The sequence below is a fragment of the Neomonachus schauinslandi genome, chromosome 1 (assembly GCF_002201575.2).
Source record: "Neomonachus schauinslandi chromosome 1, ASM220157v2, whole genome shotgun sequence".
NCBI classification, from domain to species: domain Eukaryota; kingdom Metazoa; phylum Chordata; class Mammalia; order Carnivora; family Phocidae; genus Neomonachus; species Neomonachus schauinslandi.
In genome coordinates, this window is record NC_058403.1 from 57,683,924 (window position 1) to 57,710,192 (window position 26,269).

Below are 26,269 nucleotides of genomic sequence, written 5' to 3' on the forward strand. Positions count from 1 at the left end.
TAAGCGACTGCCTTCGGCTCAGGTCATGATCCTGGAGTCCCGGGATTGAGTCCCACATCGGGCTCCCTGCTCAGCAGGGAGTCTGCTTCTCCCTCTGACCCTCCCCCCCCCCTCATGCTCTCTCTCTCTCTCTCAAATAAATAAAAAAATAAAATCTTAAAAAAAAAAAAAAAGATCATAAGTATAACTGAGCTCAATAGCTCAGTTGTCTCCACTTGAGCGTTGTCTCTAGTGTAGTGAATATTTAGCAGTTGTTTTCTTTATCTGGTTAGTGCAGTCATCCAAACTGGATAATTCAATTAAGTCTCCACTTGGGCCCTTGTGTTTGATGATCTCATTGTTGTGGAGATCCGAGAGATGAAAATGTCTATTGGAGTCACTAGAGGACAATTTTGCAATACCAGCCAAAAGCCTTTAAAATGTTTTATCTGTTGATCCAAAGCTCCTACTCCTAGGAATTCACCCTTAGGAAATAATCAGAATTGTAAATAAAGATTTATGACAAGATGTTTAGTTAACTGTGATGCATTATCATAATAAAAATGGAAACAATCTAAATATATGACAATAGGATAATGGTTGAATAAATAACAATGCCTCTATTTGATGGAATAGTACACAGCTATTAAAGTCAAACTTTGGAGAAGATTTAATCACATTAGAATGTTAAATCTAAAAAGTAGGGTAACAACTTCTATATACAATAAACACAATTTTGTAAAATATGAAAGTACAGATAAATCAATGACAGAACTGGTTCCTGCTTAAGTTACCAAATGCATAAGAAAAAAGTACAAAAGATTGAATAAAGGTATATGTTTATGTTGTCCTTTTAGATATTTTCCAGTTCTGATCAATTAGAGTCATATACTCAGGGTAGACAAAGCATGATTTGTCTTGATGAGAAAAAAAAAAGAGAGAGAGAAATGACTAGGAAAAATACCTCACTCTATTAACAGTGTTATCTTGGGTAGTGGGTTTAAAATTATTTTCCCCTTCTTTGTGCTTTTCTGTATTTTCTAAATTTTCTTCAATGAGCATAGTTTCTACTCAGGAAAACAGATTTATATTAAAAGAGGGAAAATTATCAAGTCCCTATTTCTCTTTGTCTACATCTTAGTAATTTTTCTCTGTACAGTCCTCTCCAGATACGCTTCACAATGAAGGAGTTCTCTGTTTATACTATATTGGGTAGTGTGTCTGCAGCACAATGGGGAGGAACACCCCTCTCTTGATGTCACTTCACTCACTGGGACCATCCTTCCAGTTCACTCTGCACAACCTTAGCCCTATAGTGACTTATGTATACCTATATACAATCCCTGCCTTCTCCTCCCCAACATAATAAATGTGATGATCACTTTCATACTAAATGCTGCTTTCTTGATGGAGGCCAGAAATCCCCCAAGAAAGCAAGGTGCCAAAGGGAAATCACCATGAACAGAGTGGAGAGTAGCAGAAAGCACCTTACCATAAGCCCAAACTCTTACAGAACTGTTTTGAGATGACTGGGAGCTAGTGTTGGGTGGGGAGGGTTAGGATAGGGAAACTAACAGAGAGGGGAGGGGAGAATTAGACAAGGATTGCTCCAGGCAAAGGGGGGGGAGTTCAGAGATACAATGTTCTTACTGGAGTAATAATAATAAACATAATTATGTTAATACAAAGAGCCATAAAAACAATAAACACTTCTGAGGTGCCAACAATGTGCTTGATGCCGCTACAGAATTAAACTGTCTCAATTAAGCTGTGATCTACATTCTGTCTAAACTTTGTGGGAGAAATGAGCAGCCACGTGAACAGCCTGGGATGGAGGGAAGTGTAAGGCCACGGGTCTTTATCCTGGCTACACAGTGTTGGTAGGGACTGTGATCTCTGTTTTCTGTTGTGCTCTGACATGTTGACTCAGAGCCCCACGTGAGACCCAAAGACAAGAATGGGGAGAGATGGAGAGTCCTAGGAGAAAGTCTGAGGAAGAAGACAACGTGAAGGGGTAAGGGACATCTTTGAGATGTTGAGCAATGAATAGTATGTATAGAAATATAGAAGAATCGATCTAGGAACTTCATGCAGGGTGTTTGCATTGGAATCCCACATTGCCAGTGGGAATGGTACTACTTGGAGTCATCTTTGAAAAACAGACAGCTGGATATCCTGCTTGGGGCTTGCAGAGAGGGAGTGTTTCACTGCAGTGGAAGGCTGCTGCCCTATTCCCTTGGGGAATTAAGAGTTCTGCATCCAGGGTGGACTCCAGGCCTTGTAGTCCAGAATTGTGCCTCTGGAGGAGGACAGTAAGAAGGTAGAAGCTAACAAGGTCATTGGATGGGGAGAAAAGTAGGTCTTGGAGAATGCTGGGGTGGGGTTAATGTTAGAGAGTACAAGAGAAGGAGAGTGGGGAGGGAGGAAATTGCAGAAGAAAGAAGAGGAACGAGTACAGGTACACAGTTCAAAGAGGGAGTTCATTGTCTTTTTCCCTTGTTGAAGATGGATCATCCCTTTTTTCATTTTGCCCCAAGGACAGGCCCAAGAATCCAGGCACACGTTGTTGGAAGTACCAGATAAATCAATAAAAACCTGGCTGCCTGAATTACCAAATACAGGAAAAAAGAGGCAGTACAATGTATTGAATACAATATTTATGCTGCCCCTTTAAACATCTGTTGATTCAGATTCGATTAAAATCATATACCTAGTGTAAAGTATGTCCTTTTTACAGATGAGAAACTAAAGAAAACAAAATTGAGGCCCAGAGAGGTTAAGGTTATGGGACTTTCTCAAAGTCACACAGTGGCTTCCTGACTCCCAGGGCAGCTGTCCTGCCCCAGAGGGGAGGCAGCACCTTCATTCCCCCACTCTTGGTCTTCCTGACCAATTCCGAGGCAGCTTCCTTCCCACTTTGGCACAAATTTGAGGTTTACTTTGAACAAATGCGTTAACCTTTCTGGGGCTTCGTTTCCTCAACGGCAATGTAAGGGCGTGGACTTGAATGACCCTTCACAATCTGTGTTTCATCCCTAAAGAATGAGAAGGGGACCCAGTTTGCCAGCAACTCAGTATATGTTTAACTTCTCAATACCCTAGAAAAGTGTTTTTACAATTTGGCCCTAGGTCAGCAGCAGCAGCCTCACCTGAGAACTTACTAGAAATGCAAATTCTCAGGCCCACCCCAGACCCTACTGAATCAGAAAACTGGGGGCGGGGCCCAGCCATCTGTTTTTAGTAAGCCTCCAGGAGGTTCTGATGCCCCTCAGGTTTGAGAACCGCTACTCTGAATCGTTTTCTGCCCAACACTAAAGGGAGGGTTTAACACACACGCACACACACGCGGAGGTAACTAACTTCTCTCTATGGCCACTATCCCTCCCTCTCCCTGCCCGTTCTCATCCTTTTCCTGCTTCTCCATCCCGGGATGATGAATGGAGGTCAGGGCAGGGCGCTGTCAACGCAGGACGCGGCAAACCCTCCCTCCCAAACCCACCGGGTGAGTCGGGGTAGGTGGTGTCGGGGCTTCCCCGAGACTGGTTTCCTCATCATTTTCTTGACAACCGCTGCCCCACTCTGGGGAGGGGGGACATTTAATAACAAAGTTTGCTTTTAATGCTTTAGCCAATAGTTTGCAGAATGAAGAAGAAAACTATTGAGAGAGGGGTGTCAGAAAAAGTCTTGGGGAGAAGTGACTGGGAGAGAGAAGAGGATAGCGTTGGAGAGCAAGGGTCTGAGGTGAAGCTGAAGAGAAAATGAGGGTTCAGGGGTGTGGGAGAAAGGCAGAGGGCACCGCTCGTGGTATGGGGAAAGAGAAGTCACGGAAAGAGGGCGGGACTAGAGCGCAACAGAAGGAAAATGGGCGTTAGGAGGAAAACTGAGTTTGGGGGACTGTTTTTTTTTTTTTTTTCTTTTCCTCCAAGCTTCCTTTCCTTTCCAAGACTTTTGCTCTGCTCCATTTTGCTCCTCCCCCTCCTCCCCGCCTCCCCTGCTCCCCCTCCTCCTCCGCCTCGCGCGGTAATGGGAGGCTCCTAGGCAGGAGAAGCAAAAGAAGGAATTGTCTGCGAGTTCAGTCATCCAAAAAAGCTTCTTCCATATGGAGGGACCGGGTGCGCTGGGCGCGGCGTCCCCTGCCTTGTCCTCCTGCTGCCGCCGCCGCCGCGACCCCAGCTTCCTGCCGCAGAGACCCTGAGCCCCGGCCCGCCGGTGTCAGCAGCGGCGCGCGCGCACACGCACACTCACCCTTACACACACACGCACACACACACACACACTCACGCCCGCCACAGCCGCACACAGCCGCACGCGCCCGCGCGCGCCCTCCCTCCCCGGCCGGCAACTTCTCGGGCCAGGGCTCCTTTGTTGCTCCTGCGGCGGCCGCTCTCCCGTTTCGTTAGCCCCTGGGTGTCACTGTGCGGGTTGTGTGTCCGTACTGCGCGGTGCCGTGTGGCTCCCTCCGCGCCCACCGCGCCGGCCCTCGGGCCCCGCTCGCCCTTCCCAGGAGCCGCTGCACCAGAGGTGAGTCACGTCCCTGAAGTTTGTTTTCTTTTCACAAAAAGTTGTGTTTCTGTGTTGGGTTTGGGCGGGGGGGGGGGGGGCGGCGGGAGGCGGTCGCAGGCCGGGCGAGGGGCCGCCGACGGCAGAATCCTGTCCGGGCGCTCGGCCCGCGGACTCCCGCGGGGGCTGCGGCCGAGGCGGGCGCGCCGGGCGCGGGGACGGAGAAGTTGGAGCGAGGCGGGCCGCGGGGTGCCGGGGCAGCGGCCGCCGGAGAGCCGCGGCCGGGCCCGGGCCGCCGCATCTGCTTCCCTGCGGCGCAGACTAGCGGGTCGTTCCCGGAAGCTTGTCGGGTGGAAGCGGGGCCCGGACCGCCCCCGAAACTTGCCCGGCAGCTTGACACCGGTGCCCTGGCTGTGTGCGCCGGGCGCGGGGAGAAACCCGCAGGGGGTCGGCGGATCCCGGAACCGCCCAGCACCCGTTGACCTCTCCGGGGGAGGGGGCTTATCGTCCTGGCGTTTGAAAGGGAAAACACAGAAGTGAGGGACCGAACGGACCGGGAGCGAAACAGCCCCCAGAAGGGCATCCCTGGGGGGGGGGGGGGGCTTCAAGGGGCGAGGCTGAAGTGGGGTGTCCGGAGGTGTCTGTGGCGTTGGGGCAGCGGCAAGAGGGAGTGTGTGAGTGTTGGTTCGCGCGCGCAGCATCCTCCTGGAGTTGTGTTCTTAGGGTTTTTGTTTGTGTGACTGTGAGAGGTGGGGAAATGAACCCCTGGAACAGGTGGGAAGGGACTGTAGAGAGGGGCAAGGAGCCCAGGCAGAATTTTCTGCTGGATTTCTGAAGGCCTTGCTTAACTTTCAGGGTGCCAAATGTTAATTAGCTCTTCCGGGTGATAGGAGGTTTTTGAGGGGGAAGGGGCGGTGGACTCGGAGGACTTCAAGGAGCCCTGGGGATTTGTTTGGGGGATGGGGGTGGCAGTGGCAGGGTGACTTGAAGCGTTGTTGTGTTCTTCCAGAGATGTGGCAGTAGAGCTAAGAATACCCAAACCACACACCAGCAATCCTAAACAGGCACTTTATGGGTGTGGTGGGGTATTCTGCCGCTCCCCCACCCCTTCTTAGCAAGTTCAGAAGAGTTCGAAGAAGTTTTTGACTCAGTTACCTCTTTAAGTGGACTGAGTGAAAAGTATGCTTGGGTTTCAAGCCTTTGTGCCACCTCCACGTACCCTGTACCCGACTCACCTTTGTCACCTAGTTCTTTGTTGTTCAGAACTTTGCAAACATTGAACATTGAATAAATGTAATTTTCAAAATTCTTGAGTGTGCAAGTGTTTTTGATTTATTCCACAACTGGGCCCTACAGGGCTCCGCTCTGTGATGGTTTTTTCATCCCTCTGATTACAGCCAATAAATCAATCTCCATTTCCTCCTGGTCAGTGTGGACAATATTATAACACAGTCTTGTTGGACTGAGGTGGGGGCTGGGACCCCTATACATCTGGGTGACCTATCTTCTGAACTTCACTTAAGTGAATCTGAGGCAAGAGCTTGGCCGTTTTGAGGTGTGTAACAAGTTTCCCAGGAACGTTTCTGAGGTCTTATAATTGGCACTTTTTAATGGTCTCATAATTGAAACCCAGAAGGTTACCATGGTAATCCTGAAGCACCTTGGGGTCAGTGGGACAGAGGCAGGGTGGAAACAGCAGTGGAGTTACGATTTTCTTGCCAGATGAGTTTTAGAGTGAGTTTATATAAGAGGTAAAAATGAAAGAAGTTAAGAATTGCCTCATTGTGCCACTTGGCTGACACTGCCCCCCCCCCCTTTATTTCTCAGTTTGACTCTTCAGGAGCCTGGAGGCTGTCTATTCCTGTGAAATCTTGAGGATTGAGCTGTCAGGCACTGTCCCTTTCATCCTCTTTCAAGAGATCTGAGAGGAGTAACATTGTAAGAGACATTTCCTCAGGAGAAATTGCCCAAGACACAGACACTGGCTTTACTCTGGACAGATTGCTAGAGGCCATGGTGGTTGGTCCCTTGACTGACCACAGCTACGGGTGGGGTACAGAGGACCCGCTTAGCTGTGGATTGGTTGGCCAACTTGTGATAAGAGGGTGTTCCTTTCCATCCTCCAAATGGATTTGGAGATTTTCCTTTCTTTGAAGTGCTCTTTCAAGTGTTTGGGCTCCCAGCTCTCTTCTGCAACTTATCTATGATTTCCATTCCCTAAGAAGGAGTAGGGGATTTTACTCCTTAAATAATTCAGTTGACTTCCCCAGGGACCCCCAGGGCTTAAGCAAGAAGAGCAAGAATTGAGTCTGGTCACAGTATGCCACAAGACCTTAGGGGGTCTGGATTCAGACTTCAGCAAAGTCACTGATGGGGTTAATGAATAAGGGGTTTTCTCTCTGTCTTTCAAACAAGTGGGAAGAAGCTGAAGAAGACCCATATGCTCCAGTTAATTGATGTCCAGTACTTTCTGGCCTCTTGAGTAAGGAAGTATTAACCTGGCACCAAAAGATATTATACATTTGGAGTCTGCTTTCTGGGGAAATAAGAGAAAGAGGAAGGGAGTGGAAATTGGGGAAGCAGAGGAAATAAAGTGATTTGTTACATTAAAAAAATCTCTTTACCTTATCATTTAGAACTTCTTGTCATATCCATACTTCAATTCAGCAAACATTTCTAGTACATCAGACCCTGGACTGGGAGCTTTCTTGCCCCAGGAGAAGAAGCTTTCTTAGTTAAAGGATGGTTTTCCAAACTAAACCCTCCCCCCCCCCCTTTTTATTTATTGCACAAGCATCTACTAATAATTAAAAAATGTTCTTTTAAATGACCCACATTACCATAGTATAACACAACTTGGTTTTGTTCCTCCATGCACATACATACTTTTCACAGTTGTGATAAAAGTATAGACATTTTTGTAGTCAACAGTGAAGCATCTAGAGATTTTTGTCCGGAGACTCACAGGGAACAGATGTGTCCAACCTACTTCACTATTGGTGGGAACAACCTAAGTCCTAAGAGTGCTCCCACATGTCATATGTTCATCATTCATGAGACCGAATCAAATATTTGGGGCCTGGTGGGGGGCGGGGGGAGAGTGGAATGGAAGTGGGTGTTTTTAATCTAGAAATCCATGTTTACAAAAAGCCTCCCTAAATAGGGTTTTTGCCTCCTTGGAGCCCTCAGGGTTGGTATGGGTAGGGAAGGGGAGGAGGAAGGTGAGAAGTCAGGTTTAGAGGCTCCATCTCCAGTGGCACTGCGGTGGGGTTTAGGGAACTTGGGTTGAAGCCCTGGCTCTTCTGAGGACTCCATTCACACTGACTCAAACCACTGAACTAACTCATCGATGCTTGCTTGCATCTCCACCGCCACTGTGTTCGCCGTCCTCTCCAAGCTTGCCCCATCGTTCCCTTTTCTTTTCTTCTTCTTCCATCTATACCATCTTTTCCATGCCTGCTGCCACCGTGCTTCTTCACACCCTTGACAATTGTTGCCGACGCATGGCTAGGCTTCCCACTGGCTACCTGTCATCACCCCACCCATCCTCCATCAGTCCCATAAACAAGTCACCACCCAACTTGAAACAGTCTAAGTTTCCAACCCAAATTTCTTAGCCCTCTCACATGTGGCTCTGTCCCACCTCATGATACTATTCCTGCAGTTGGAGCCTTCTGCTCCAGCCTGAACCTGTCTAGTAGCAGACCCTTGATTTTTGCTGGGCTCATTCCTTGCTTGCTGCCTTAACACCCCAAACCCCTTTCCTATAAGCCTACCTTACTTTGTATGAGACCCGCTAATAATGTGTTCCTGAGAGATATTTGAATATTGATGAAAATGGGCTGCTGGTTGCAAAGGTAATGGTTTTATTAAGATCAGACTTTTTTCAATGTAATCATTGTCCTTAATCCATGGTTCATTTCATTTCTACAGGGGACCAGGTAACTGAAGATTTAAGGAAGCCTAGGATCTTAGAAAAACTGCTTTTTCTGTTTTCTTATTTATAAAATGGATCAATAAGGAATTACTATGGTTTATAGCAATGCACCTTATAAAAAGCCAGTACTTTGGAACTGTTTGTTTTGTTGTTCAAAAGATAAGACACTTCTCTTTTTCCCCAGTCCCAGCACAAACTTCCTGGAACCCATGACCCATGAAGTCTTGTCAGCACTTACACCATCTGAGGGTAGCAGCAATGAAGTAGAAGAAGCAGGTGAGGTTTTCTGCCCACAGTCTAATGGCCTATTGGGTCAGTCATTTTTTTTTCATGTTTTGTGTTGCCTCTTGAGGACAGAGTGTTTCTCATCCTTTGGCATTAGAAGGGTCTGGCTCTGAGTGGCATCTGGACCAGACAGATTGGTTCTAGTTCAGTTCAGACACTCTTTTAGTCAGAGCTGGTGGTGACCTCTTTCCCTTGGGCTGGCTGTTTGAACCCTCCTTTCCTTCAAGAAAATCTGTTCAACATGTTGGATACAAACCATTTACTATGGGATTTGGAGTCTGAGGCTGCTGTAGAGAAGTCCTACTTAGGTTTGGGTGAGGAAAGCCCTGTGTTTATGTCTCTGTCAGTGGTATTACGGCGAATGCCTTGTGATCTGCTATACTGGGCAGTGTTTATCTCACAAAACCCAGAGGGATTCTGTGTCATCCCAACTTTTGAAATAAAGTTGGGAAATAATTTCTCCTTTCCTAATGGTGAATTTGGCCTTATCTTCAAAGAAGGCCTTTGATGTTTGGGACAGGATTATTGGGCAGTAAGAGAAAATCATAGGAGACAGATCAGAGCCAGTAATACAGTCAGCCTCATTTGGTTGCCAGAGAAAATGTTGAGGAAAGTCTCAACTAGTTCTCCTGGTAAGTAACAGGAAAGTACATAACATGGCCTGGGTAAGTAGGGTTGAATAAAAAAAAATAACTCAAAAGGAGCTGAGCAGCAGAAAGTATGGCAAAGGAATGAGTTTCTTCTCTAAAATGAGTTTGGACAGCATTGGACAAGATGAGGGTGATGATGTATGTGTAGGCTGGAGCCTTCATCCTTTCGACAAACTCTTATTGGGCACTTGCTGTATGCCTGAGATCAATACCAGAGCCCACACCATCCAGAATTGCATTACTGAAGGGAAGGGGACACTGCAGTACAAACTGTAGTGTTCAAGTACTTGGACAGGGTCAATCAAGAAAGGCTTCTTGAGGGAGGAGAGTCAGTATCTCAGACTAAGTCTTAAAGCATAGGTGGGAGGGGCTGGCAGGACTGGACTGTTCTTTGACTTTTGCCTGTACGTGTTCATGATTTTCTCCCTGAAAGTTTACTTTTCTTCAGCAGATGATAGGCTCAAGTATTCTTGGAACAGGAGATTGCAAGTTCAGAGTACTTTTGTTAATTTTAGGAAAGTTAAAAACTGGAAGTTCTGCATTGAATACAGAATCTCAGAAATTTGAGTCTTAGACAGGATTCTAAAACTAGTTACTGAATAGCTGTCAGTGGGGTCCAGGGGTGGGGAGGAGAAATGTGTGATTTTTTTATTCTTTCTCATCCATGTCAGATTTCAGCTGAGAATTTTAGAAACAACATGCCTGAATTCAGCTTTTTACCTTTCAGTTTCATTTGCCCTTTGTTCTCCATGTGCATCAGGTTTGCTAACTCTGAAATCCTTTCCAGAGTAGCCAATGAGGGGACATTTATTTTAGGGACAAATAAAAGTCGCTGGCCTCTCCACTTGCCCAGGAACCTCCTTGGCTGCTGAGAGGTAACTATCACACAGGATGGGAGCTATAGGTAAGAGGAAGAGGGCCTGCGGAGCTGGCTGACTTTGGAGGCCCCCCCACCAAGCAGGGCTGGAATTGGACTCTGGAATAGAGCGTTCCCCTACCTCCCCTGGCCCTGCCAATATTTTTCCAGAGTAGTCCCAGCCAGGTGCCTTTACTAGTCTGAGTTTACCTAACATTACAATCACAGCAAGTTTATTAGGTATGGGTCACAGTTAATTGGAGAGGAAAATTGGGGGGTTCTGGCTTTATTACTTTTCTATGAAAGCAGAGGCTGCTCTTAATTATTTCACAGATCATCCCTGCCACTTGACTCTCTTTCTGCCCTTAATGACTATCATCCCACAGTGGTGTTATGCTAGCTCTTCCTTTTTATGTACCTGTGTCCACGTGAGGGGGATTTCATAATGCAGTCAGTCAGCACAGTGAGTCCACAGAAAGCAATGGAAATTCATGGCTATTTACCTCTGTCATTATGAATGGGAGTTTTGTAGTGAACAAGTTACGTAAAAATCTACTGTGTTATAGCCAAGAGTTAGATTCTAATGACTCTTCCAATGTACAGGCCTTCCAAGCACTCACCTGCCACCCTTCCTTGACACCACTCAGGGTCTGCCATCGTGAAGGCTGTGTCTGCTCCAGGTGAAAGCCCCACGGTCAGGTGCTTTTCATTCTCTAGACTTGTGTTGCAGGGATGGAGGCTGGGTGGTTAGGCCCGGCTCTTGCCTGTCTGGACTGTGGCAGCTTGCCAGCAAGTTTCACTGGGTGGTCTTTGACAATGGGAGAGAGGAGGGGTGGGGGAGCTCAGCTCTCCTGCCCAAAGGGGAACAAGAAGGTTGGCAGCCAATCCCCTGTCACTGAAACACCACAAAGGTCTTGAGCCCTGGTGAAAAAAAAAAAAAAAAATGGAAAGGTTGCTGAGGGTGGTATTGTGAAGGGGTTCATTTTTGTTCCCCCGATTTTATAGACAGAGCCTTGTGTTTATGTGGCAAGGCTCCCTCAAGAGGGTAAGCACACAGGAGGGGCAGGTACTCTTCATCATGGGAGGGGAGAATTACTATTCTCACCCCATCACTCAGGGAATCAGCTGTGGACCTGGAGGGCAGGCTGAGGTCCAGAAAACCCCGTGCCAATGAGGCAGCCCCCCCCTGCCTCTTCTGTCCTTCTGGTGATGTGCAGAATGATAGCTGCCATTTAATGAGCACCGACTGTGTGCTGGGTCCTGTGCTAAAGCCTACAGGTATTACCCTACACCCCCCACGTGCCCCTCCATAGTCCTGTGGAGACGGGCAGTATGATCCTGTTCTGCAGATAAGGGGCCAAAGCTTAAAGAACTGTAGTGACTTGTCCTGCCCTCACAGCTGGTAAGTGGCAGAGCCAAGATTTCATCGAAAGACTGCTGACTCCAAAACTCAGGCTTTGCAGGAAGAAAATACCCAGACAGTCCCTCCCACTAAGAAGAGTCCTCTTGGCTTGGGGTGGGGGAAGTGGCGGGGAGGACTGTTTCTTTTGCAACTAACAAGTGTACGGGGCCGGTGGGGGCCTTGATGAGACTTGCCTTAAGAGACACGAGCTCACAACTGGGACCACAGCTGGAAGGCTTTGGCTGGCACAGCAGCCGCACAGGGAAGCCAGGCTGTGTGGCACAGCGTGTGTCAGGCTTTGTAGACAGTTCTGAAAGCCGCCTCCTCCTGGGTCTCATCTCAGAACATGTCTCCTGCCTCTCCCATCTCCGGCACCCCCCTCCCCACCCCCGGACATCATCTGAATTGGCTGGCTGAGTCTCTGCGTCCACTGTAGATGCCGGCTGAATCCACTTGCTCCTCAGGTTTCTGCAAGTCTGATCAAGCAGGTCCTCTGTGCCCTCAGTGGGGAGAGGGGGAGAAGGTGCTTGGCCCAGCAGATACTTTTCCTGGTCAGGAGAAGTGGCAGCTTGCACAGAAAAATAGCCTGGGGAAGGAGGTAAGAGCTTTGACAGACAGGTAACTGCCAGGAGACGGTACCTCGTAGGCAGATACTCCCAGGACAGCCCGCAGGAAGAATTCTACAGGCAGTTACCTGCAGGAGAGCTCAACAGACCTCTCCCTCCTGGCTGAGGGCAGTGGTGGAGGCTTGGCTGTGGAGGACTCAGAGCTGCCCTTAGTTCCGTGTCTTTCTGTGGCAAACGTGGACAGCCTGAAGCCAGGGGGTTCTGCTTTGCAGCAAGGAACAACACAGGACACTTGGGCTTAAGAAACAATTATGTGACCAACTAGTTGGGTAACAGAGGAATCACAGAAACTCTCTGGGCCTTTATTTCCCCCTCCCCACAAAGCTGCCTTCAGAGCACTAGTAGGATGCAGAGAGCTAGCACAGGAGAATGCTTCTGATTTGGACTGTTTCTGCCCTCATCAGAAACCCAAGTCCTCTGGCATCTGTGCTCGCCCAGGATGAGTGAGGAGATAATAAGACCTGCTAGGGAACTGGCCAGAGGTCAGAGCATGGCCATATGGGCTGCATCTGCTTCTGCAGTTGTGTCTCTGGTTTCTGAGGGCAGGGGCCTGGACTAGAGGCACTTCATCCGAGCTTCCTGAGCTCCGGACAAGCTGTCTTTCTCCCTCTTGCAGGAAGAGGCAGTGGGGGTATCTCCAGGTCTGGCGGGAGTTGGGGGAGGAAAAGATCTCATGGAGAGGGGATCCTGGTTAACATTCTTCCCGAGGGAGGGAAGAACAGAGGAGTCTGGGGGAGTGTCTGGAGCGACCCCTCTGAGAGGACAGAGTCTGGGGTGAATCTTACTAGAAAGTTGTTCAGGAGGAAACAGTATTTCAAGGGCCACTCGCAAGTTGGAGATTGTGTGGCATCCTGGTTAAGTGCGGGCTTTGGATCCAGAAAGGCCTGGATTTGCATCGTGGCCTTGCCAGTGCCTAGGTATATGACCCTGGGCTAGTTACCTGGACTCTGAAATCCCAATTTCTTAAGGTTGTTGTAAAGAGAAGCAAGAAATGGCATATAATGCATTTATGAAGCACATGGTGTGCATTCAGGAGAAGGCGGCTGTTGGGAGGAAAGGAAAGAGGAGTAGCGGGAAGTGAGGGTTACTGATGGATTGGACAGCTGGAAGGAGGACTAGGGGGAAGGCTGTGCCGATGGGACCCCTGCTGCTCAAGGCTCTGCAGGGATAAAGGAGTGAGCAGATGGGGACAGAGAGGAGCCCACAGTGGGACAAAGCCCTGCCCAGTGCACCCTCAGGTGTCCTCAGACCTGGTCAGTAGGAAGAGAGTTCCCACCCAGCCTCCTCCTCTGCTTCTTCCCAGTTCAGCATCTTCCATTCTGCCTGTGAGGCCGGAAACCTTGGCATCAGGTTTGATTCTGTTCTTTCTCTCACACTCCACTTTAAATTGACAAATAATATTGGCTTTACCTTTAAAATACATCCAGAATCCTGCAACTTCTTACCACCCGGGTCTTCCACCGCTTCTTCCCCGGACTATGGGACTATCGCAGTAGCTTCCTCAGGGTTCTGCCTGCTTCCGCCCCCACTCTCCTGACCTCCCTGCCCTTAAGTCTGTCCACATTGAGAAGCCAGTTTCAGCTTCCAACGGAGAAGCCAGAGGAGGTCACTTCTCTGCTCAGAACTCTCCAGGGGGTCCTGTTTAATTCAGAGAAAATTCTAAAGCCTTCAGTGCCCTCAGCCCCACCCCTTTCAGCTCTGCCTTCACCTCCCCCCTCCCCTTGGCCTCCTTGCTGCTCCTGCAACTCAGCTAGCTGAGTGACTTCTTTGCCTTCCTTAACTAACCTGAACCTAGCTGCCCTTTATTAATTCGTCATTCTCTCTCCCTTCAGCCTAGTTTATTTTCCCTCGGTTATCACCTGCTGACAGGTATCCATTTGTCCATTTGCTTGCTGCCTGCTTCTCCTCCAGAATGAAAGATCCATGAGACCAGGGACTTTTTTTTTTCTCACTGTCTTTCCTGTGCCTCGATTAGAATCTAATATGTAACTGGTGTTCATTTTTACCCCCACTAGTCTGCAGGGCTTTTCTGAATTTCAAAAGAGGTGTGATATGAGTTTCCAACAAAATCAAATAATTACATATGGATTTATAGAAGAAAAATGCGTTCTGGGTATATGTATATGGGAGTACGTGGGAGAGTGGTGCAGAGAATTCTAATAATATTCGAGCGTCTGGTTCAGAAATGCCAGGGAGCTGTGTCCTAGGCCACGACAGACTAGCCCAGTTCTTCCTTCTTCCTCAAGGTGACTGACTCAGGATGGTCCATGGGTGTGCCCGCTGTCCCACCTGTAAGGGCGGCATAAGAGCGGATGCCTGCTCCGGCCCGCCCTCGTCACTCGTGTCAGAGGGATTTATGGAGCGTGTACTTTATGCCCAGCGCGTGCTAAGCCTGGCTAGGCACCTTCTCTCATTCCACCGAGTCCCACAGTCTAGTTGTTCACCTGGGATTGCCTCAGTGTGCCTCAACTATCCATTTTGCTGCTCCCTTCGGGTATCACAGTGACCTGAGTTGAATTGGAGCTCTGTTGAATCGAGTTTGGAACCACAAGTCGGGGACATGAGGAACGTGATGCATTCGAGAATAGTTCAGTTCCCCCCACACATGAGGGCCGGGGGGAGGGGGGGTGTCAGGCCCCATGCTAGGCACACAGGCCACAGAGATGGTCTCTGCTGCTGGAGAGCTGACAGCTGTGTACAAGGGATAGCATGATTGGATGTGTGCCCAGAGGGGGACAGATCTGACTTCAAATTGCCTCTCAGTCACTTCTGACTTGCTTCTAGATTTAGAAGCTGAGGAAGAATAAAAATAGGGCTAAAGATCCCAGGAGGTCTTGTGCTGACAACAAATGTGCCTGAGAAATTATACTACCAAGATCCCAGACCCAACATCTACAGCATCTCAGGAAGCTGAAGGCCTGAGCTTCCTCCTTCAGTTTTTTATTTTTTTTTCACTCTTAAAAATGAATAGCTTTTTTTTCTTGCAATTTTCAGTTAACAGAAAAAAATTAAGTAAAAAATACAGAGTTGCCACATACCCCTGACCCCAGGCCTGTTCTACCCTAGTATTCAGATGTTGGTGCAGTACGTTTGTTACAGTTGTATAGTTGATAAGCCAATATAGATACGTTGTTATTAACTAAAGCACGTGGTTTACATTGACTATCTGTATTATACACTCTATGGATTTTGACAAATGCATAATAACAACTATTCGCCATTGCAGTACCATACAGAATAATAGCTTCACTGCCTTAAAATTCCCTATGCTCCACTTACTAGGCCCGCTCTCTTTCCGTCCCCCAATCCCTGGCAACCAGCGCTCTTTATTACTGTCTTCATAGTTTTGTCTTTGCCAGACTGTCCTATAGTTGGAACCACACAGTATATACTGTTTCCAGGTTGGCTTCTTTTACTTGGCAGTCTCCTCCGGTTTTAAACACGGCCTTCTGTCCCCATCGCCTCCCCCTCCCCCACATGCACACATCCATCTGGAATAAAAGCCCTGTGCTGAGACCCACTTGACCAGAGCCCGCGAGTCCCATTCCTTCATCATCTCCCTGGCCCCGGTGCTACCGGAGTTTAGCCCAGGCTGGTGAACTGTCAGGAGCTGCCTGTGTTTTGGTTCCACATCTGGAGGTATCAGCTGTGCAGACCTTCCCATCCCATTCCTAAACAGAGACAGGAGGAGCACATGGGGCTGTTTGTCTTCCTCCTCAGTAGTTTGTTTTACTTGCTTTGGAGCCGGAGAAGGAGGGTGGGGAAGTGAGCTTCCCCCAGGCAGGCAGCACTCCTTCACACCCACATCCACTGGCCAGCCACATGTCCCCCAGCCTCTGCAGTCACTGCTGTCAGCCCTGTCCAGGTCCCGGTGGCGTCTGCGCTGAGCCTGGAGAGAGCACTGAGGCCTGTTTTGTGGTCATTTGGGAGGAAGACCAATAGGGAACAGAAAGACTGAGAACATTTTCCCTGCCCAGAAGGGCTTCTTTCCTCAGTCAGCCTTGTGAGCCAGGATTCCTTGGGAGCTGGAGGCAGGCACCTCAGTATCCAGTGCACTCACCAGTCACTCCAAACAGGGAGGCCCTCTGGGGGAGTAAGTGCCATGATGATGGATGTTCTAAGGGAAGCGGGAAGAGGGAGCTCCTCAGACCTAGGCCCCAGTGCATGTGAATGGGTCCTGTAGGTCATTCAGTTGAATGAGGCTCAGAAGTTCCAGGGGCTGAGGAAAGGGGGTGTGCAAGGTGCAGAGAGTTACAGTCCTGGGGAACAGGGACTGAAATTTAGACCCCAGGTTCCATTGCTTCCTGTTTGGAATAAACACAGAGCTCAGGCCAGCTGGTACCTTTGTACTCTGAAGGACGCCAGCCAGGTGTGTCGGAGTTCAGTGTGAAGGAGGACGAAGACTCTTTGGCCCCCTTGGAAAGTCAGCTTTTGGACGATGGAAACTCTATGCTGATGGTCCAAGTCCATACCGCCTTCTCCTCCGGTTTTTCTTCTTCATCCAGGCCACCATCCAAGCTGTATCCTGATCAGTGACTCACTAAAGGGCCCCAGGTCACCATACATTGGCTCTGCCTAGTTGTCCCCAGTGCAAGTGGAGACAAATAGTACTTGTCCCAGGTTTGCCACTAAAATTGTGAGCACTATTGCAATGGAGTGTTTAAAGTTCTTCAAGCTCTCTATGGGCAGGTTGTCCTTGACTTTGTGGTTAGTTATGGAATCAGGGTGTAGCCTCCTCGCCCCTTGTCTTCCTGAGTCTAATTTTAGAGCCTAGGAGGCTGTGGCAGTAATTACTGACACTCAACACAGGGGAAGCCTTGGCCCTTGCCTCGGTTTGCCCAAAGAAGCAGACAACAGAAAACTGCTGAGCTGTGTGAGTGTGGGCCCCATATTCCTTACCAAATCCAGCCTTTACCCCTGTCTCCCTCCTAACATTCCATGCCCACAGGAGATACAGTGAGAGTCCTGAGAGAGAATCCCAGGCCAGCTCCTATAGGTACATGCCAGGTAGCGTGTGCCTAGGAGCAGGGGCACTTTTCCCGAACCGAGAGATAAATACATGATCTGACAAAGCATTTGGGCTTGGTTTTTTTTCTCCTGATTGGTGTGTGGAAGAAATCTCAGGAAGGCTGATTTTATAAATAGCCTTTATATTTACTAAAATATAAATTTATAAATGTAACACATTTTTTAAAAAATCACCTTTAGCATAGAGAATGGCATTCTGTGGGGATCATGCCAGGACCTCCCAAGATGTGGTTGCCTGTTAGTATGGGATGCTCAGGGAGGCACAGCACAGGCCTTGTTCGATTTGGGGAGCTTCAGCAAGTATTGGTAGAAGGAAGTCTCTGGTGCAGTCTGGGTCTTCTCTAGTACTTTCCAGAATAATATGCAGAAATCAGGGCAGGGTCCCAATTCCACCCACTGCCACTCTACTCCCCTCTTTAGAAAAAGCCAGCCTCCATGGTAGCAGAACAAGGAAGCTCCTTATTAACTAAGGTCTATCTGCTTTCAAAGTCAGAAAGTAAAGAGGAAGAGCATACCCAATTAAAATGGACTCCTAGGCGGGCAGAACTAATTTTCCCCACACGGGAAATTAACAAAAATGCCAGTACCTTGGTCTGCATGGGGGGAAAAGCAGAGAGACCTGTTTCTTTGCATCTCAGCCAAGATGGGGTGTGTTTCCCTGCCCAAGGATGGGGATTCTGACCTGTCTCCCTAGTGTGAAGAATGCCACCCTTTGAGACTCATGATACCCGCAGACTGCCTCTCTTGAGTCACTTACAGCAGAGGCCCCCAACATTTGATGTTAAAACCATCAAATGGTGGCCTTCCAGTTGATCAGTGAACAGATTATTGAGCACTGTGCCTGCTGCCCACAAGACACTTCTAGCCTGGATTATGAGTATCTCTGAAATCGAAACCAGAGGTTGTTTCACGTTGAATTGCATCATCCACATTCTCTCATTAGAGAAGTGCTTGGTCCGAGTAGGTGCTAGATGCTCACCATTATCATCATCATCATCATCATTATTACATCGGTTTGAGATAAATTGCCGACTTAGAATTCTTTCCTAAGCCAATATTCTTGGCGCATTTGGCTATTTAAAAAGAGTCTTGTCAATTATGGTATGTTGGGAATTTTATAGTAGAGACATGGAGGCCCAGAGAAAAGTGATAGATTTAGAAGTCCAAGCCATTTTTCTTGATGGTCTTTCACCTGGGCCTCAAGGCCTCTGCACTTGGTTAGTTCTGCAGCCAGAGAAGCTGGGGGTGTGTTGGTGGTGAGATATGCTCAGGGTCCTGGGGAAGGCCCATCCCGGACAGAGAAACCCCAGAAAGGAAACAGAGGGTGTGGGGTGCAGCCAACTAGCTGTGGGTCCCTGCACCAGAGGGCTAGGGGGATAGGCTCTGTAGGTCTCCTCTGGCTATGGCCAGCAGTCCCCTTTCAGAGATGGGGCTGCCTCTTTGGCCTAGTACCGGGGAGCCTTTCAAGGTCAAAGAGAACACACCTTCCCCACCAGAACCTGGGCAGTCACCGAAACTTGCTTTTGAAAATGCTGTTTGGCTTGACTGAGAGGACATTGGGTACGTGGGTAGGTGGGTGGGTGGGTGGCATTGGGGTTTTCCTGGAAGTTAGTGTGGGATTGGGAAGGTTTGAGATGTTCTAGTTATCCTTTGAAAAAAACAAGTTTTATTATTATTTGTTTATTTAAAAACTCTAACACAGAGAAGCAGAAAGAATAGTATCATGAACAAATGTAGTAATCGGAAGGGGTACGTGCACCCCAATGTTTATAGCAACAATGTCCACAATAGCCAAACTATGGAAAGAGCCAAGATGTCCATCAACAGATGAATGGATAAAGAAGATGTGGTATATATATACAATGGAATATTATGCAGCCGTCAAAAAAAATGAAATCTTGCCCTTTGCAACAACGTGGATGGAACTAGAGGGTATTATGCTAAGTGAAATAAGTCAATAAGAGAAAGGCAGGTATCATATGATCTCACTGATATGAGGAATTTGAGAAATAAGACAGAGGATCATAGGGGAAGGGAGGAAAAAATGAAACAAGATGAAACCAGAGAGGGAGACAAACCATAAGAGACTCTTAATCTCAGGAAACAAACTGAGGGCTGCTGGAGTGGTGGGGGGTGGGAGGGATGGGGTGGCTGGGTGATGGACACAGGGGAGGGTATGTGCTATGGTGAGAGCTGTGAATTGTATAAGACTGACGAATCACAGACCTGTACCTCTGAAACAAGATAGTAAGAAGGGAAAAATGAAGGGAAGGAAATCGGAGGGGGAGACGAACCATGAGAGACTATGGAATCTGAGAAACAAACTGAGGGTTCTAGAGGGGAGGGGGGTGGGGGGATGGGTTAGCCCGGTGATGGGTATTAAGGAGGGCACGTACTGAATGGAGCATGGAGTGTTATACGCAAACAATGAATCATGGATCACTACATCAAAAACTAATGATGTAATGTATGGTGACTAATATAACATAATAAAATTTAAAAAAAATAAAATTAAAAAAAAGAATAGTATCATGAACCCCATCTACCCATCACCCAGATTCAACAGTTATCAGGACAAAGGGTTTTTTGTTTTGTTTTGTTTTGTTTTTTAATATTGGTTTGTTTTCGTTAGTATCTGTGTGCCAGATGGGACAAGGATGGATGCCACAAGGTTGGTCTTTCCAAAAGACGTGTGTGATCCAGTCTCCCCGCCCTCCTCACAGCAGCATAGAGAGGAAAGAACACCAGCCTGGGGCACTCGAGTTTGATTCCCAGTTGTTCCATGGTGCTCTGAGATGTTTCTGTGTTACTCCCTACCCGATGCTGAGCTCTTAGAGAAAGCCTGAACTCTGTCTTTGGATTCTGAAGACCTGGTATTGAATGGGTGTTCAATAAGCATTGATTGACTTGTAAGGCAAGTGATTGCATGAGACAGGGTGGGTTCCATCTGGATAGGTGCAAGTCATATGAGTGCTTAGTTCACCATTGGGGGAGCAGTTCACCCAAAGTGGGCAGATGGTGGGATTCATAGTTGGGTAGGGGGTGATTATCTGAACCCTGGGGGACCCTGAATGTGTAAAGGGTTGGCCTTCATCATTCTAGAGCGAAGGGGCTCCTGCTTTTGCCTAGAAAGAGGAAAGAAGATTGTAGCAGCACGAGAGAACAGGAGAGAGCGGGACTGGGGCTGCTCTCCGCCTGGCCCCCAGAATCTGGAGCCTGCAGGCTGTGGGTGTGGCAGAGCAGGCTCTGAGAATGAGGCTCCAGCCCCAGACCCATTCCTCTGGGTGACCACAGACAGCCCACAGGCCGCCTGCACCACCAGGCCTGCGTGTCATTCCAAGTGCTATTTTATTCACTGTGGCGTTGGCAGGGAACAGGGCTCCTTCGAGTGTGGGGGAGGGGGTCCACTTCCAGTCCTTGCAGTGCTGGGCAGCTCCGCTGCTCTGTGCCCCTCTGGGCAGGGCTGGGGACGTTAAAGGAGATGAAATGGGGTGTCGGAGGGGCATGAGGGCAGATGCTGCAAACACTTCCCCCTCAGCTCCGACCCTGGGTGTAGCCAGCAGGGGCCTCAGGCAGGGTAGACCAAGGCCCGCGACAGACCCCGGCCAAAGCCTCCAAGCCCTGCCTTTCATCACTGACCTGCCCCGCCCCCTCCCTGCCTGGTCTTTTTCAGTTTAAACTTCCAGCCCTGTCCTCCCCTCCCATACGCGCATGATGTGTGTGTTAGTGTTTTAATTTTTATTCTTGGCAGAAGTTAAGACACAAAATGGATTTGGAAGGAGATGAAACCAGTCTGGGTATATGTTGGGCAGCAGCAGCTTCATTCCTGGAGTGGGCGGGCCGTGGAGGGGGAGGGGTGGGGTGGGGACCAAGTCTCTAAGGCGAGGGTGGGAGCTGTCTCCTCCCCTGCTAGGGACCAAACTGAAAAAGGACCTCTCTGGGGAAGGCCTGAAGCCAGAGGGTAAGCCGTTAACCCTTTGGGACATCGAAAAGACAGTTCCAGTGGAACCAAAGCCCTCTGGTCCAGTATGGTTTTAAGTGGCTGTGGTGGGAGCCTGGCTGGTCAGCACCTGTTACACTCCCTGGTGGCCTGTGAGCCCCTGGAGACTGTTTTGCCTTTGTTAAGGGACTTGTTGCTGCCATTTCAGGTTTTGATGTGCAAGCATGAAAATGTGCAAGTCTTCTGCTCGCAGGCCCCAGAAGTAGTGGTGATGGCCCCAGTCTGGCAAGGGTTACTGTGGCCCAAGGACCAGTTTGAACCTCCTTTTCTACGGTGGAAGCCATCTTGGCCCCCAAAGTAGGCGCTCTTTGCAATGGTGGCCTCCCCTTGGGTTTTTATTTCTCTGTGAAGAGGAGAAAACTAGGAATCTGAAAGTCCAGAAAATATTTGAGGAAATGTGAGAGAAGCTTTAAGAAAATGTTTTATTCTTTAAAATGTATTAAGATACTCAGTTTTTGGAATTGAAAAAAAAAGTTTTAGCTTTAAAAATTACACGAATTTCCTTAAAATAATTTAGTAGAGAACATTTTTATACAAAATTCTCCATTTCAGCCATGGCATCCAGTGTAACCGAGGCACTTCTGATAGACATTCTGAATCAAAATGGCCCCCAAATCCATGGCAGGGACACCCAGTGGTTCCCAACCTTGGTTGTACGTTACAGTTTCCAGGGAAGAGTTGTGAAATACTGCTGCCTTGGCCCCATCTCCAGAGCGGGGCTTATATTTGTCTGAGGAGCTGCCCAGGGATTGGGGTGTCTTGGTGTCCCCAGATGATTCTTCTGGGCAGCCGGAGTTGGCAATCTTCGGTCTAATGCTTGTGTAAGCACAGAAGGAAGATGAGAGAGGCCAGATTTAGAAGTGGAAGAATTTTATTGTCTCTCACTACATGCTGGTGCATATAACTTGGATCCAGACTCAAACCACTGCTGCCAACTTTTGGATGGGATTTGGGCACTCAGACCTCAGGATTGACTCTGAGTGCGGTTGGGGACAGCACATCTTTAGGAGTTGAATGCAGAGTGCACTGTGGAATCTGCCAAACCAATCCCTCCCAAAACATAGTAGCCAGTGCATGACTCCAACTCAGACTGACTTTGGTTTTTTCAGCCTTTCTCAGTTCCTTCTTTGGAAAACAGCTCATTGTGTATCTGCTTGAAATGACCAAGGACATCAAGACCAACAGTCGGGAAGCAGAAAAGCCGTGGCTTTGAAGTCTTTACTTGAGCAAAATGCTTAATCTCTCTGAGCCTCAATTGCTGCATCTGTAAAATGGGGATGACAATACCACCTACTTCATAGAGTTGCTTAGAGGTTAGACAAGATAATGCATGTACGTTGTCTCACACATAGTAACTCAACGGTCAAGTACTTTCCTTTGATTTATACCAAGATTGATTATTTCTTCTAATTCTAAAGATCTGCCTTAATCCCATATCTCAACAAAACCTGGTATGTTATATTTATTAAATCTCGATGACTTTTAATTACATTTACAAATCAGTTAAATTAAGAAATTTGTAATTTAGGGGGAAAAAAGACTCTTTAGATGTTCATATGCCCAGCATGATAATTTCAGCAAACTGACTTCTTGATGGATACTTTATACAATTTACTAAACAAGGTAATTTCAGATTTGTAAAGGTTAACAGAATATTAAATGTGTTTACATTTTTTTCCATAACACTTGTCCATATAGTATGGAAGCAGCGGATCCTGGAATTAGAGGAGGTGTTCCTTATAAGCCAAAGTTGTTGAATGTTAGAGAATGGACACAGATATCTCTTCAGATATGATAATGGGGCAAAGAGCAGTCTTTTTATGGCCCAACGGGTTGTTGGGAAATGAAGTCCTCAGGCCTATGGGAAGATAAAATAGCAGTGATGACATACTATTTGACATACTAGCCTTTTTTTTTTTTTTCCAAATTTGTCTTTTTAATTACAAAAGTGATAACTACATAGCTAACCACTTTGAATATTTCTGAAGTATTTAATGTAAAAAGTACAAATCCCCTAATCTTCAGAGATAAATGATGTTAACATTTAAGTGTCTTATGGCCTCTGAATAGCTATATGCCACATATCATATGCAATTTTTTAAATTACAAAAATGGAATCATGCTGTTTTACAAGTTGCTTTTGGGATATTCTCCAGGAACCTCTTAGGCCAACATTTCCCAAAGTGTATTTGATGAAATTCTCCTCACTAATGGTACTCTGAGAAAAAAGAGTAGTGTGGTCACATAAGTCCAGGCCTGTGGTTTCGTAAGTCCAGGCCTGTGGTTAAGTAAGTTCAGACTTCAGTGCATACTCTATCCTCCTCTTAGTGATTCACGGTGCCTAACAGCATATTAAAGGCTCTGAAAAGGCCTGCAGTAAAGGAACCTAATTAGTTTTTCTTAACATAGCATTTCCCTAAATTATTTTTGCCATCACATTTTTACAGCCACTAGATTTTTAGAAGTGCCGTTTTAGGCATTCCTCACTAACCTCTCCTCCACCTATTTCCCTCTGCCATCTGTGGTGTACTCTTGTGGGGGTAGGCAGGAAGAAAAGAGCTCATCCCTTCACTTAACCAGCAAAGACGTCTCGTGCCCCTCCTGTGTGCCGAGCACTGCGATCACTGCCGGGCATATGAGAAGGAGCAAGCTAGCAGCCTCTCTGCCCTCGGAGACGTTGGGTTTCCCTCCCGCGCTGCGATGGTGTTCGTCATACCAGGATGGCTTGCACCTGGGAATGGCAGCGCTTCAGCAGGGGATCCTCTCTGCAGCTGTTGGAGGCCACGAACAGCAGGCTAGCGTTATCCCCAGCCCTGCTGTTCCTGACCCTTCACGACGCTCCTCCAATTCCCCACGCTTTGCTCCTGCTATAAATAGTGGTGCCTGACCCAGCTGGCCAGCCTCCGTGTGTTTGTTTTCTCTGCGTGTGCCAGGCCTGCACCGGGGCCACTGTGCTTTACAAGTTGGGGAGAACTGACGGGAGATGGGGTCGGGGGCTTCCAGCAGGAGGCAGGGACTGACAGACAGATGGGCTGGAGCATGCTTCAAGTCTCCAAATTGGTATTTATTTTAAGTTTCAGGCGGTTTAAAAGAGCTTTGTAATCGCGAAAGAGTGGGGGTGGGCTGCGGACTAAATGTGTATATTTGGGGGTCAGGGAGGTGAAGAAAGTGGGTTTGTATGAGGTCAGATGGGAAAGAAAGTAAACTGTCATGGTTCTAAAGCACACTCACCAGCTGGAGCTGACGATGTTTGCTGTGTGAGCAACACGTACGCACACACGTGTGTGGATGCGGGTCTGCCCTAGAGGTTGTGAATGCACATGCCCAGAGTGCGCAGATGGGGGTGTCTGGCACCCGAGATACCAGCTCTTCTTAACTCTCTTGTTGAAATGCTAGGGATAGATCTGCAACAATGATCAGACTAACGAAAGTATTCCTAAAAGTAACCCTAGGGGATTATTCAAATTTATTAAATTGCTGTCATGTATTGGGCAACTATTTTGTACCAGTCATTATGCTAGATGGTTTACTAATGTAATGTGTTTTTTCTTCAACATCCCTGTGTGCGATAGATTTTATTGTCCTACATCAAAGTGGTTCCTTCTAAGTTCAGAGTAAGGGTTTCTGGCTTACAGGAAGGTCTAGGAGAGACCTTGTTCGTGTCACAGTGCAGGCAGATGCCAGCCGAAGAGTGCTGGCTCCTGATCTCCTGTCTTGGCCCTGACTTCAGCAGTTTGGCCTCAAGGCTTAGCTTTTCATGTGAACGCTTCAGATTTTCTGCCAGCACGCATGAGCCTGTTAGGAGTGGTGTGTGTGTTGGTGTTTGGGGGTTGGGGCTGATTTTTCCCAGCATTTGCTTGAATCAGCCCTAGAACCACATAGACCGAGAAGCAGAAGCCTGATTGTCACTCATTCTGGGTCACAGAACCTGAGACCCGCTGCAAGTCCTGTGGTGGGTGTGGATATGGGCCTGATGCCATTGGTTGCTTAATCATCAGGAGGAAGGGGCACAGAAAATGATCGCAGGTGACAGCTTGGTTGGAGTTGGTGGTGATTGTCACCTAACAAGGTAAATCAAAGTCTTTTCAACCCCCAGAGCTTCCTAAATGCCCAGCTTCTAAGGAAAAGCTCCCTCCTTGACTAGATGACGACAGTTCTTTCTGATCTTTGCCATGACCTTTCACCTTTGTGTCTCAGGTTGTTATTGGGTCACTCAACAGGTATTTGCTGAATACCTAAAACTGTTTTAGATGCTGATGACACCCTTGTGAATATCTTCACCATTCCTGATCCCTGAAGCCTTTGGTCCAGTAGCCAAGCAGACCGAAAATAGTGTGTTGGTACTTGCCCAGGAGAAGTGCAAGACTCTCTAGGGCAACAAGAGCTGGGTTCCCAACCATTGCCTGACACACAGCGGGTGCCAGGGACATGCCTTGAACAGAAGAGCATTTGCTCGGGTGCTACTTCTCCTCACATTTTCTTCCCCACCTCCTCCTTGGCAAGCCCACCTCCACCCACCTCATGCTTGGATGCTACAACAGGAAGGACCTGTGTCCTCCCTGCCTTCTCCACTGAATAAGAACCACATCCTGGTGGGAGATAGGAACAGGGATATCAGACACTCAAGCATCACCTTCCCCAATTCAAGCAAGCTCTGCTTTTGCAGCGAGAGCACCCTTGGCGGTTCATCAGAGCCAAACTCCAAGGACCAAATAATCGGGCTTGGAAAAGATCTTGGAAGTAGGTCTTTACAGCCTAGCAAAGATTCACTGAGTACCTACTATGTGTCCAGAAGAGAGACTTGTAAACAAGTTACGATACAGTGTGAGATGTGACAGTGACAAAGCTGAGGCTTAAGAGATCCTCATTGGCCTCCCTCTATTAGCTCTAAGCCTCTTCCTTACCTTAACTGATGTACTTTGAGTTCTGGTACTATGCTGGGAATGAACATGGACCATAAAAAGGGGAACTCTTTTAGGACTCATGAAAGGGGCTACATTGGAGGA

At 47.9% G+C, this 26,269-nt stretch overlaps 1 protein-coding gene across 2 annotated transcripts in view; it reads left to right on the forward strand.

The window, feature by feature from the left end:
- Positions 1–4,070: 4,070 nt before the first annotated feature.
- BOC (BOC cell adhesion associated, oncogene regulated) overlaps positions 4,071–26,269 on the forward strand; it is a 69,847-nt gene continuing 47,648 nt past the window's right edge. For both annotated transcript variants that reach the window (XM_021692521.1, XM_021692520.1), the window contains exons 1-2: positions 4,071–4,500; positions 8,601–8,692. The gene's annotated coding sequence lies outside the window, so the exon portion shown is untranslated. The remainder of the gene's footprint in view (positions 4,501–8,600; positions 8,693–26,269) is intronic.